The 14,248-nt window shown below is 43.0% G+C and overlaps 1 long non-coding RNA gene across 2 annotated transcripts; it reads left to right on the top strand.

Moving 5' to 3' along the window:
* Window positions 1-7,276: 7,276 nt before the first annotated feature.
* LOC143442997 (uncharacterized) lies at window positions 7,277-12,345 on the top strand. 2 transcript variants are annotated; one of them, XR_013111644.1, is made up of 3 exons: window positions 7,278-7,729; window positions 7,857-7,984; window positions 11,570-12,345. It is a non-coding gene; the product is annotated as an uncharacterized LOC143442997 (long non-coding RNA). The 2 variants fall into 2 exon arrangements; XR_013111643.1 differs by having other exon boundaries at window positions 7,277-7,984.
* The last annotated feature ends 1,903 nt before the right edge of the window (window positions 12,346-14,248 follow it).

The raw sequence follows: 14,248 nt of genomic DNA on the forward strand, positions 1-14,248 counted from the left end.
CCTACCGCCATACCGTGTGAAGGCTTCCCAGCATTGAGTCACCTTGCATTCCTTAAATTGTCATATGTTGCTTTAACACATGACTGGATGTTTTTATGGAGCTTTGCCATGATTGTGTAAGTGGCATTGTGGTGGCCTTTGGATGCTTAGTCCCCAGGGAGTGGCACTATTTGAGGATTATAAGGATTAGGATGTGTGGCCTTGCTGGATGAAGGGTGTTACTGGGGGTAGGCTTTAAGGTTTCAAAAGGCTATAGCAGGTCCAGTTTCTCTGTCTCTTCCCTCCGGACACCCCCCCCCCCGTCCCTCTGTCCGTCTGTCTGTCTGTCTATGGATCAGGATGTAGCTCTCTGCTACTGCTCCAGCACCTGCCTGCATGCCACCATGCCCCCTGCCATGAGGATAAGAGACTATGTCTCTGAAACTATAAACAAGCCCTGGGTTAAATGCTCTTCTTGTAAGAGTTGCCCTGGGCATGGTGTCCCTGCTCAGGCAAGGAAGCAGTGCCTAAGGCAGGCATTATTCCACAATTCCTATGCTGTCTTCAGTCAGATTTTAATGGTTGTATCATGTTAGCTTTTCAGATTGTGTGTCTTGGCATTTCTTTATCCATACTCTAAAGTGATTTAGTGGTCTTCACCAGCACAAATTTAGGACCGTGCCTGTTTGTGTTTTCTAGGCTGACAAACTCCAAGTAACCTCCTGCCTCAGCATCTGAGTAGTTGGGACTAGGACTGCTGCAGGTTTGAAGGGAGCACCTAAAACACCCCGTCAGCTTCTTCCAAGCCTATCCAAGTCATCTGTGTAGATTTCCTGAATCCATTTGCTAAATTGTATTTCTTTAAGTCATTTATTTCATCCAGAGTTTCAGCTGTATTTGTATGAGATTATATAAAACCCTACCATAAATATTGTGTATTTATGCTTTTCCCCGAACCTAGACAATGGGGTGGATAGGTTGTTTGGCTGTTTAGGAACCAGCATTTTAGGAACCAGATTTTTAAGATATTTTTCAGTTCTGCTTATTTTTTTTAAAACTGACTTAAAGTGTATTTTAATCTACATATTCTTAATGTGGGTGTGCTTATGTCTGTGGATATGCATGCCACAGCAGGCGTTGGAAGTTAGGAGGGCAAGTTGGGGGAGGTGGTCCTCTGCTTTCACCATGTGGGGCCTGGGAGTGGAACTCAGGCAATCAGCTTGGTAGCATGTGCCTCTGCCTGCTGAGCATCTGGCCAGTCCTCACACACTGGGCACCACCAGTATCTGCATTAGTCTCTTCCAATTCACCTTGGTTTAATTTGATGATATTTTCTTGAATATGTGTCTTATATAACTTACTCCAAATAAGATGCTGTAAGAAGATACTCTATTTCAACTTAAGATTTATTGAAGAGGACATTTTGGCTACTTTAAACTTATCAGGGAAATGTGAGTTAAGAACGAATTTTGAACTGGAGAGAACTTAGATCCAGAAAAGGTCCAGTCAGCTCAGTTCCGGAACAGCATTATTTATAGCCGGTGAAGGGAAGTACAGAAATAGGCTGATTGGTTCCTGCTCCACCCTTTGCCTTGTTGGGATGTGATCTGATCGGCTGGAAGCCTTAGATTGGCTGGAGCCTGGCTGCTTATGGTTGGTCAAGGCTGGACTGTTGTTACACTTCCAAGTCAGGTTTGAGTTGTTAGTCAGGCTGCAGATCCTTACTGAGAACTCAAAGCAAGGCTCCAGCCTTTTGACAGTAGCTTCTGCTGTTTATTTCACAAGGTGGATTATTTGTAGTCTGAGAGTCCCTTTATTAGGAAGCATGTGATGTTTAAATGAAAGTGTATTTCAATCACAATTATTTTCAATTAAGCTCTCTTGCCAGGAAAAAAGAGAGCTTGAAGTGAAAGACAACAGGCAAACCTCGGTACGTCTTACATAAAGGAAAGCTGACTTGTGAACAATAAAGTAGTTTGTGCAATGACAGACATACAAGTCTCCTGGAGCTATGTCAGATTCAAGGTAGTCTTGTTACCAGAATCTGTGACACAAAACCAATACAAATACCAGCAGGATATTCAGTGAGAGCTCCCTTAGTACATTGTGTCAAACTGTGTCAAAGTCCTCATCTGAGCCCTGCAGCCCCAAACTAGTATAGAATGGACACATGGGAAGATCATGCTTTGCCAGAAGTATTTGTTTTTGATATAGGGTCCTCCTCTGTGGTCCAAACTGATCTTTGGATCACAATAATGTAATCCTGCCTCAGGTTTTCAAGGGCAATGATAACAGGTGTGAGTGAGTCACTGTGCCTTACCGCTCAAATGCATCTCAAACATGTCATGTTCAGATTGCTGGCTCAAAAGACCAGCAATGGTTAGCCTCTTGTTTTCCTGCTAGAAGCTGAAGCATCTTAATAACAATGTTACATGGGATGTGTTTGCCTGTTTGAGAACCCTTTAAGTGTTTGCTGAGGCTTGTGCTAGTCCTTGGGTGGGGCTCATCACTCTGTGGCTGCCTTCACTTTCCAGTGTTATTTATTGCCCCTGCTGGTCCATAGTTCGTTGACGTTTCACTTAATATAAAAATGAGGCTTCCTGGGGGCTGAGGAAACGGCTCCATGTCAGGAGCTGGTTATGCAAACACTGTGTTTGCTAGCTTGGATTCCCAAACCCAGCAAATCCTGGGTGGCCATATTAGTTCAGATCAGAAGGCAGAGATGGAATCCGGAGGACAAGCTGGCCAGCCCGTAGCTATATCTGAAGTTCTGGGTTTGATTGAGAGACCCTGCCTCAGTGAATAAGTGGAAAGGGGATTGTAGAAGACTCCCAACATCAACCTGGGGGGCTCCAGATGCACACACACATATCATACATCCTCACGCAGGAACTGGAGAAAGAAACCATCCTTCAGGGTTCCGGAAGTGCCACATCAGCATCGTCAGCTCTCACTTCCTCCTGTTTATCTTGAGACAATATTTTACCATACTGTCCAGGATGACCTTGCCTCAGCCATCCTTTTTTACCCTCCCCCTCCTTCCCTGTACCCTTGCTTTTCCCTCCCTCCTTCCCTCCCCCTTCTTTCTTGGTGCTGGGAATTGAAATCAGGTCCTCTGGAAGAGCAGCCACTGTTCTTAACTGTAGGGCCATCTCTTCAGCCTGATTTTTTTTTACCCATTTCCTTCAGGTTGGCTTCATACTCAGTGCAATTTTAAATTTAAATAACAAATTTCCCAGAAACAGAAAAAAATAATGCTAAAATTTGTATGTAGCCACAAAATATTCCAAGTAGTCAAAATAATCTTGAACAAAACCAATATAGCTGGAGGCATCACAAATTACACTGCAAAGCTATAATAATCAAAGCAGTATAGCACTGTCACAAAACAGACCTTATAACCAGAGAGCTCAGAAATAGCCATATGTGTATAGTCAACCAATATCATCAAAGGCACCAAGAACACACAATGCAGATAGGGAGGTCTCTTCCATAAACACTGCTGAGAAACTGACTCTTCCCATGTTGAAGAATGAAATTGGGCCTTTACTTCATTTATAATAATCAACTCAAAATCTGCTAAAGTCTTAAATGTAACATTAAACTTCTTGATGAATATGAAGTGGGAGTGGGGAGAAAAGCCTGATTCTATTTGTGTAAGCAATAATTTTAACAATTATTTGTTTTTAATTGTATGCGCACATGCATGTGCATCTGTTTGTGCATGCATGCTTGTGTGTGTGTGTGTGTGTGTGTGTGTGTGGGCAGCTGTGAACTGTCCAGTGTGAGTACTGGGAGCTGATACCATGCTCTTTACCACTAGCCATCTCTCTTGATCATAGGCAATATTTTTTTTAAATACACAATCCCCCAGACAAAACAAAACAAAAACAAGATGTGGGATCATTCTGGTGGAAAATCGTCTCTGTGTAACAAAGCCAACAACAATGGACTGACTGGCAAAGAACAATGAAGAGATAATAACCTATGGAACGGGAAGATATATTTGCAAACCGTATGTCTGATATATGAAAATCCAAAATACATAAGGAACTCAGCTAAATAGCAAAAAAAACAAATAGCCTGACAATAGAATATGCAAAAGATCTGAATAGATGTACTTCAAAAGTGAATAAAAGAAGTACAGGGTTGTATCTCAGTGATGGCCTCTTAGCCTAGCATGCAAGCAAGGCCTTGGGTCTAGCTCTGAGCTCTCCAGAAGAAATGGGGGAGGGGGGGCGGGGTTTGTATATGAAAAAACTGCTAAAGTTCACTATGATCATGGAAATGCAAATTAGAACAATGGCTACAACAGTTGTCACCAGACAAAAGGCAAGTATTAATAAGGATGCAGAAAAGTGAGAGTTTATTCATTTCTGGTGTAAATGTAAACTGTGCAGGCACTATGGAAAAAAAGAGATAAGATATTCCTCAAAAATAAAAAATAGTCGTAAGGTGGAACATGCCAGAGGTAATTCTAGTCCTCAGGTGGAAGAAGCAGGAGGACCATGAGTCCAAGGCCTGCCTGTGCTACAGAGCAAACAGGCCAGACCAGGCGAGTAGTGAGACCCAGCCTCTAAAAGGAAAAAGAGAGAGAGAGAAAAAAATCAAAATTAGAAATCAAGCTTAGTGACATAGACCTAAAATTCCAGTTACTAAAGATGCTGAGACAAGAGGATCAGAAGTTCAATGCTATCCTGAGCTGCATGGTGAGTTCAAGGTTAGCCTGAGCAACTTAGTGAGACGTCCTGTCTCAAAATAAAAAGAAGTCCGGGGATACTGCACAGTGGTAAAGATCTTACCTGCATGGATAAGGCTTTAATTTCAATCCCAGTAATGAAAAAACTAAAAGTTATAACGACCATAGGACCCAGCAATCCTACAGGATATTCTGTGTACCTGAAAGTAATGAACCCTGTATCTCAGGGTTAGCTGTGTCCCTGTGTTTGCTACATTATAATCACAACAGCCAAGATACAGAGTCAACCCAAGTGTCCATTCCTCTGGAGAAAAATTCTATCCTGGAAGAAGCTCACAAAGTTACAGGATTTGCGAGGCCCATCCCTGCCTTACATGAGCAGGATCAACTGCTGTGGACGTGACTGAAGACAGGCAGGCTTCTTGCACCACGACGTGGAGGGGCCCAGGCTGCAGCTCTTGTGAGTCGTCATTGGTGTGTGGGGGAGGGGAGTTGTTGGTGCTGTGGCTGGACTTGGATGGAATAGTTCCTTTGGTTTGTCACTGGTGCCCTGTCTGGGTGAAGAGGTAATTGTTCAGGTCTCCTCAGGAAAAATCAAGCAATACACCTGGTACCTCACCGGGGACTGACAGAACCAAAGATGAGCTGGAGGGCATGGGGGATTTGCTTGGCTCCTGTAACTGGTAATGAACAATGAGCTTGTGGCTGATCTGAGGGCAGAGCGTCTGTGGAATAATCCTGATACAGTTCTTTCCCCCTATGGTATGGGATGGTGTACCTCCTAGCTGTAGAAGTTGCATACTCCCTACAGTGTGTGACTGGACATGTCACCAAAGCTGTACTGAGAATGAATCTTCTTTGGGGGTGATTTTGAGGTGGCTGTCTTCCTTACAGTATGCACTAGTATGCCTCCTCATTGGATGGGGCTCATTTTACAACTCTCTCCCAAGCAGCTGATGGGTGTCGCATATGGGACAGTGTTCTACACGGGCTGCGATGGTCACCGTGTGGCCTTTGCTGTGGCCAATAAGACATGTGGTTGAAGCGAAGCTGTCTGCCAGAAGGAAGCTGCGTGTGTAAGGAGGGATCACAAGAGGAGAACCACGCAGATGCTCTCCTTTCTGCACTGGCCTCTGATCTGGCAGGGAAGGTGGATGACAGGAATATGAAGAGGAAGCGCTAGCTCGGCATTTCATAGAGCAGGCAGGATGCAGGGAAAACAGCGCACGCCAAATCTAAAGAGCGCTTCCTCAGCCAGAAACTTGGAACTCAGGGAGATAACCAGACAGTGAAAGAGACAGCGAAGCAGAAGATACCCTTGAATCCATCTTTTAATAGGGAGGGAGGGGAAAAAATCTCTGATTCAAGCGTGCAGACCGGGACCCTTAAGACTGGTTCTGAATAGGAAGTCAGGATCATCAGGAAGTGCTCTGCAGTTAAACCCCCTCAGTTAGGGAAGACTTCCAAGCAATGAAAACCCTTGCCTAAGATTGCATATGGGAACAGATGGGGCCAGTGTGTAATGTTAACTACTCATCCCACTTTGAAAAAAAGAGACTACACAGCCTGAAGCAATGAGAGAAAAGGCTCCACTAGGCCACTAGGGACCTTGAGTTGCCACTGGCTGAGATCCCCATAATGACCAGGGGATGCACGGCAATATAGAGAGGGTACACATCAGTAAGGCCACTGGGCACCAGAGAGATGTTTGTATGCCACCGGTGTTCATGGGAGAGCTGAGAGGAAGTCAGGTCAGCAGAGACCTTGAGACTCTGAGTCCTGGGTGAGATATTATCTTTATGAGGTAGGAAGCCTTGGTGGGTCTAAGTGATTCAGAACTGCACAGATGTATGGCACTAAGCTCTCGGGATCTGAGAGAAGATAAAGAAGTCAGTCCAGGTCACTAGAAGGTGACATGTTTAGTGTTGAGCTGGAGTTCCTACAACAAATGAACAGAATACCAAATGTAGGGTTTGTGAGCTTCTGAAGGGCTTTAAAACCTAAGTAATTTACACAATGCATAAATGATAAAATAGCGTGGAAAAAAGCTAAGCTAACTGTAGGGATGAGCAGTCATGCCCCGGAGAATGCAGTAACAATTGTCCGGTACAAGAAGTAGACAGAGAGTGAGGACCATTCGACCAGCTTGGGGCCCTTCAGCACCTGGGTGTAACTGATGGAAAGACAAAGATCATGTGTTGGCCCAGAGCCTATGAGGGAGAACCAGGGAGCTGGGTCCAGTGGCAGTCATGGCAGGCTAAGAGACAGTTTTGCTTTCCCTTGGCCCTGAGGTGGGCCAAAGAGCACAAAGAGACTAGCCGGGGTGGGAAATGTACAGTGGCTCCTGGTGACAGCAGCCCCTTAGGATAAAACAGCTGGGTGATTCACAGCAAGCCACGCAGAGGGGCTAGATGGGTAAAGTCCCCCATCCACGGACCCAACGTTGCTCTTTTGACAAAACAACTGATCCACGTGATGGGGTTGTTTTATGCACTGTTAGACATGCTCACACTGACTTTTAAATAATCCCTTGGCCATGTTAGACCAACTTGCACTGGAGGATGGTGGCCTTCAGATGAAGATCCTGGACACCTTTTATAAAGAGGTTTCATTGCATATCGTTAACCTGAGTCTTTAATTTAAAACGTTTAAAAAGAACAGCTGTAAGGACAGTAATTAGCAGCTGAGGAGTTGATAAAGGCTTCTGAGCAAAAAGGGCACTCCTAGGAGCTGAAAGGGAGAAAAGGGATGAGGAGCGGTCTAACATCCCTTTGAGTTGCAGGCTGGGAAGGCGTCACAAACCATAAAGGGTATCACCACAGTTGTTGATTGCATACTGAAGACATAACATCCTTTGGTTGCCAGATGGGGAGCTTCCAGTTCAGCCTGTGATTCCCAGAGAGAATAAGTGACTGTTGCTATGGCACCGTAGTCTACTTAACTGTAACTGGAAAGAAGAAAGTAATCACACATCTATAGCATCCCCTCCTAGGTGCAGGCAACTTTGTGAAGCAGGGTGAAGAATTCGAGACTAGAAGAATGAACAGACTGGTATGTGCATTTTCTCCCCTCACTGACTTCTCTGCAGCGAGAAGAGAAGCACCTGCCACTTCGAGGCTCCTGAAGCTGTTGTGAGATTCACAAAGCTCCTCCCACCTAAGCAGTTCATGTTTTCCAGGGAGCAGACACTCTCTCGCAGGGTGATCTGCCTGTAGCTGTGCAGGATCTCCAGGGATGCAGCTTCTGTGAGTCCTCACCCAGGCCATGATGGGCTTTTCTGTAATGTGGTTGTATACCCACAAGCCTGTAAGTAATCCCAATAAACTCACGATCCACTAACTTATGCGTGGGTAGAACTGTTTTTTTCCTATGTGCCCTTAGCTAGGGTGAATAAGCATGTGTTTATGCCTGCCCAGAAAAGGCCACGCAACACCTGCAAATGGATGGGGAAAACAAAGGAGTAAGCAGACTCTGAAAAGAAGGAAGCCCTGTGATTTGTGGTATTAATGTATTATCTCTTTAAGTGAAATAAATCAGGTACAGAAAGACAAACACTACATGGTCCCATTAATGTAGAATCTAAAAGTGTAAAACTCATGGGAGCAGAGTAGAATAGTGGTTGCCAAAGGTAGTAGAAAATGGAAAATACTGGTAAAAGGGCACACATTTCAGTTACTCAGAGTAAGCATTGCATTGTTACAGTAGTCAGTACTATACAGTGTAATTGAGATTTTATAAGGGAATTGGTCTTAAATATGTTTATATACACGCACACAAAGAAAAATGGGACATATGTGGATTTAAACATAGACACAATGTTTTTCCTCCTTAATCATCTTTCCTTGTTATTAAGATTTTGTGAGAAACTTTGATTACTGCCTGAGCTATACAAATAAATTACTTAGCAACTTTTCTTAAAAACAGTTATTTGTATTTCTGGGTATGGTGTGTGTGTGTGTGTGTGTGTGTGTGTGTGTGTGTGTGTGTGTGTGTGTGTGTGAAAACACAGGGCAACTTGCACAGGTTCTCTCCTTTGACCATGAAGGTACTAGGGATTGAACCCTAGGTCATGAGGCTTGGCAGCAAGCTCCTTTACCTGCTAAGCCATTTTATCAGCCCTATTTAGCTATTTAAAAAAATCAGTGTCTAGCTCTATTGTAAACATTTTTAAGACAAGTCTTTGAGAGTATTATTTTATTTATTTAGAGACAGTGTCTTCCTACATAGATCAGGTTGGCTCTGAATTGTGGTCTTGCTGCCTCTTCTAAGTGTTGGAATTAGAGGCACACTACCATGAAGGCTTTCAAATTCTTTACTCTTAATGGCAGATGCCAATGGAGAGTGGGAAACTAGGTTGGATTTAAAGTTATGAACACTTTGGCATAGACTTGCTGCAACAGCAAGTTGGCAGGGGGAGTTCAACACCTGTTCTCTCGCCAACATTGCCTTTACAAGAGAAAAAAAGCCACCAACAATCCTCATGGGTTATGGGTGAGCAGTTGAAGTAGGACCATGCACTCTGACATGCCCTCCTCTAAACAGCGTCAAGATTACACATCTTCACTTTTCTTCAGGACGGCTTTCTGCTTCTATTTCTGGGCATCCCTCTTTTAGGCTCCTCAGGATTTTCTTTTCTTGAATTTTCAACAGTATTTTTGTCCCCAGCTCTTTGAATGTCCCTTAGGAATTTCACACTCACTATGTCCTCAGTTAAACTCATCTTTTCTCCTACACTCATTTTGAATTTTGGTTGGTGACATCATCAGTCACCCAGGCCAACCTAGTCAGAAACCTAAATCTTGTAAGTTGACATCTCGTTTCTGGATCTAGTTACTAGACTGTTCAGTTCTCTCTCTTAGCTAACTCAAGTGTCTCCTGTTTCTCCTTGTGGGTCTCCCTTTCCTCAGAAATTTTTGGCCATTGGCCTACAAGGGTGAGAGGAGCAGAGGCACAGGACAGTAGGGTTCAGACGGATCTGAGTATGACAGAGTGACTCCTGGGATCAGCTTTAACTTTATTCAAGCTGAACATGGGCTATATAGATTTTGGGGAGTGGGTAGGGGTTTTCAGGGTGGGTGAACATTATTGGCTGGGGCTGAGGTGCTGGGCATGCTCCATTTACATGAAGAGGAATTCCAAGAAACCGATGGGCAGGTTCTTAACAGGAGGAAAGTTGAACCTGTAATCTGTCCATGAACTATGTGACTTTCCTCAGAGGTTTTGGGGGTTACAGGTGGGAAGGGCTGACTGATCATAACACAGTATCTAATTATCATATAGCAGAAAAGGCTGAGTAGGACTACTTATGTGCTGAGTCATGCAAGGCTTGCAGGAAGCTCTGTGCAGGGTCATCCTCTAGATAAGGTCAGGTACCTATGCTTAGAGACACTCCTCAGATAAGGTCAGGCAGAAAAGGGAGTCCTCCTTTTGCACCGAGCTCAGAGGGCTCTCCAGACATGGTGGAATACAGCCTTAATAGCAGGGTCTTCCAACATCTAAGCTATCCCATTCACACTTTATCATTGCAAACCACTTTCACCAGTATCTCTGCCTTTGTCATTCAACTCATAATCTTACATACTGCTACCAAAGGGTTTGTTTTGTTGTTTTGAGATCCTACATAGCACAAGCTGGCTATGAACTTATAAACACATGTGCACACACAAACACAAGTGAAAAATTGAGGGGGATTAGTTGGCAAGAAGGGGTTGTGATGGTTTGTATATGCTCAGCCCAGGAGTGGCACTATTAGAGGGTGTGGCCTTGTTGGAGTGGGTGTGTCATTGTGGGCATGGGCTTAAGACCCTCATCCTAGCTGCCTGGAAGCCAGTATTCTGCTAGTAGCCTTCAGATGAAGATGTTAAACTCTCAGCTCCTCCTGCACCATGCCTGCTTGGATGCTGCCATGCTCCCATCTTGATGATAATGGACTGAACCTCTGAACCTGTAAGCCAGCCCCACTTAAATGTTGTCCTTATAAGAGCTGCCTTGGTCATGGTGTCTGTTCACAGCAGGAAAACCCTAAGACAGGGGTACAGACAGTGAATAGGATCACAGTACATTATATATTTTACATGAAGTTAAAACGTTCTAAACTTGAAAGCAATGATGGCTTCAGAATATGCTGGACTAAAAACCATTGAGTTTTATAAATGGATAAGTTGTATGTTATGTAAATTGTTTACCAATATTTTATTAAGAAAAACTTTGATAGAATAGTCACTGTGAGTTGTAGTTAATCCCACTAAACACAACAACTCTTGACTGTATACTGACAGTTAAACCCAAATAACTGAATGTGTAATGGAAGCTTAGAAATTGTGTTTGGAGACTATTCATAGATTCTTCACGATCCAGCTCCAGTTTAGCTCTTCCTTTTTGTCTTCCACTCTGTCTCCTAAATACCCATCCTGAACGCCAGTCCAAAAAGTGCTGCTGAGTCTCAACTCGTCCTTAAAGGTAGCATCAGATGCTATCTAGATGCTCTAAGAAAAGGGATCAAAGAGCTACACATTTTCTCCAGACATTTCCCCGTTGATCCAAACAATTTAACTCAAAATAAAAATCTTAGAAGTTAAAATAAAAAGATATTTTCTTGATTAGAAGTTTACAAGTAATTAGGAATAAAATCATCTTTTAAAAGTTTATGTCCCTTTTGGTTTGCAACAAACTAAGTAAAAATGACATACTTGCTATGGATGGTACCAAGCCACCAATCTAAGGCACACACTGAGACTTCAGCCTCAGCTCAGCTGGGTGTATCACTGACAAGTTCTAGCTGCCTCTACCATTTCCTTATTAGCTGTTTGTGCTTCTAACTCTGAACATGTAGAGTTGGAATTTTACCACATGATAATAATTTGTTATTTTTGTTTTTTTCCATTATATCAGATGATCCAGAATAAAGAACATACATACATAATACATACATACATTCATAGTTCTATGTATATTATGTATGTATGTACATGTATATACAATTAAAAAGTGTCTGGGACCAATGAGATGACTCAACAGATGAAGGTACTTGCCACCAAGTCCAACAACCTAAATTCAGTCCGCAGAACCCACGTGGTGGAAGAGACTGGACTACTGCAAGTTCTCCTCTGACTGGCACACTATGATGAAGATACTCTCACTCACAACAAATGAATGTAAAGTAAATACATAAATAAAAAGTACATTTCCTTCAGAAGACGTAGTGAGAAGACTGTAGGAGCCAGCAGGAGGGATGACCACAGCTGGAGTGTGCTCACGATACAACAGGACACCTGCACATATGAACCAACCACGGCTATGACTGCAGACCGGAAGACCTGCCGTCTTCAGGCTGAGAGGAAGTCAGGAGGTTCAACCCCAAGATGAGTACCTATTGGCAACTGAGTTCTCTTGTCAGAGGGGGTGAGTCAGCATGGGCATTGGGTCCTTAAGAGGCTACCCATTCTCTGGTAAATGGCCCTGTACCCATGTACACACAGGCATACAAAAGTGAACACTGAGCGTGCTCATGGGTAACAAGCACTCATTTGCTTTCTCTGTTCTTAACTCGTTTTATTTCAGGCATTTTCTACTTAATGGTCTTCCATGTTGATAAAGAGAAGGGTGTGGGCCACTCTTTGTATGAATCTGTGTATGAAATGCTATGCACATATAAACTACATTTTTCATAGCTGTATTCGGCTTATGGTTTATACATTTGCACTGAGTAACTATGAGTGTGTGAAAATTCTCTTTCTGGGTCAGACACAATGTGGGGTTAGGGGGCAGGGAAAAAATTGCTCTTTTCCTATCAGAATCTTTTCTATGGAGCATGCACCCTGCCATATCCACTGGGAAAGGCAGGAGTCATGAAGCTTGCACGGCTGTTTGACACAGTTCCAGCAAAGAAAGCTGGGCCAGACGCTGCAATGGCTGTTTGCTGTCTCTCACTTTTGGGGTTTTTGTCTCTGCATGCTGCATTCTTGTGGACTTTCTGCATTACGACTCATTTTGTGATTTTTCCTGAGAAAAGTCCTAAAACATCTGGCTCAAAAAAAAAAAAAAAAAAAAAAAAAAAAAAAAAAAAAAAAAGAGGTACATTTCCTACGTGTAAAGAAGTATTTCACAGACCTGTTTTGACATTTCAATATGTTGATGCACATTTAGATCATGTAATGCAGTCTCTAACATACAGTTAGTGGAAGACAAACATTAGCAGTTACATGCGTCTCTGTATCTGGGTATGGCTCAGTCCATGAAGAAGTCCAGCTACACAGTCCTGTGGCAAACAGTGGTGAGCGCACGTTCACAAAGGAGATAGGAAAGTGCAGAAGTGCTCAGATTACTTAAGTGGTCACCACGTAGGTAGGATGACTCTCCATCTGCCGGCAGAAGTGATATGTAACTGAGTATGTTTTAAGGCTTACTAATTTAAGGTGACAGTCTTAAGACCTAAGGATGGGAAAGAAATGTAATTTTAGTTATAAACTTTTAAACCTCGGGGAGCAGGGGAAGTTTCTTAAAAGGAACATATAAAACAACTTCACATTCAGAAAACAAAAGCCCATGAATGTCTTGGGAATGAAGGTGCACTTTAATTGTCATCATATAGACATTTTCATACTATCAATGTTTCAATGTGCAAAGATTTGTTCACAGCTTCATGAGAAAATCGTGTTTTGTGTGGTAGAAATAACAGCAAGTTGGAATTAAGAAGTAATGTATTCTAGCCTACAAGTCAGCTGTAGGGCCTTTTCATTCTTATGGTCACAAACGCCTTCCCTCACCATCTAAGCAGACCTGTCTCATCTCTACATTTCTACCCAGCTTTAAAATATAAAGTGTGTGTGTGCTCAGATTTCAGTGTTTTCCTTACATTCTCCTGCCCTACACTAGAAGCTGGACTTCTTACTTAATTCTATTTACCTTCTATTGAGTGCTTACATCCAATGCCCATTCATTTACCTACTGAGCTGAGTATAACAACTATGCCCTAAATGAATGAGCAGTCCCGCAAGAGTGACCAGCTTTTAAAAAGGAACAGAGACATCGGAGGGAGCCTCAGTGGGTAAAGGCCATCAAGCCTGAGGATCTGACTTCAGTCCCTGGGACTCCTGTGGTGGAAGGAGAGAACTGACTTTCACATGTTGTCTACTGATTTCCACATGTGCTCTAACGCACATGCACATGCCTACCCACATAAACACCCACAAAATAAATTAATATAAAAAATTAAAATGTTTTTTAAAGTTCAAGAAAAAGTTTTATGGTATAATAAATTTGTACTTAAAGGAAAACATAATTGTTGTTTAAGACAAATAGTCTGTGTTAACCTGGCTGTTCCTTTCCCATCACCTTAAAGGGATCCTCATTAGCATCTAAGATCCTATTGCATTCTCTCTCTCTCTCTCTCTCTCTCTCTCTCTCTCTCAGCATTAATTACTTGTTTTCTTACAAAGGTACAGACTGGGAGATGTCTGACAGACGAAGGACATAAAGACAGACAAGAGGAAGCACATGCCCACACTAGGACTCAGTCAGCTGCCTCATTCACTCATTCTGGTCAATGCTGTGTTAGCTTGGAGCAGTGCA

The sequence above is a fragment of the Arvicanthis niloticus genome, chromosome 7, assembly GCF_011762505.2.
Source record: "Arvicanthis niloticus isolate mArvNil1 chromosome 7, mArvNil1.pat.X, whole genome shotgun sequence".
Lineage (NCBI taxonomy): Eukaryota > Metazoa > Chordata > Mammalia > Rodentia > Muridae > Arvicanthis > Arvicanthis niloticus.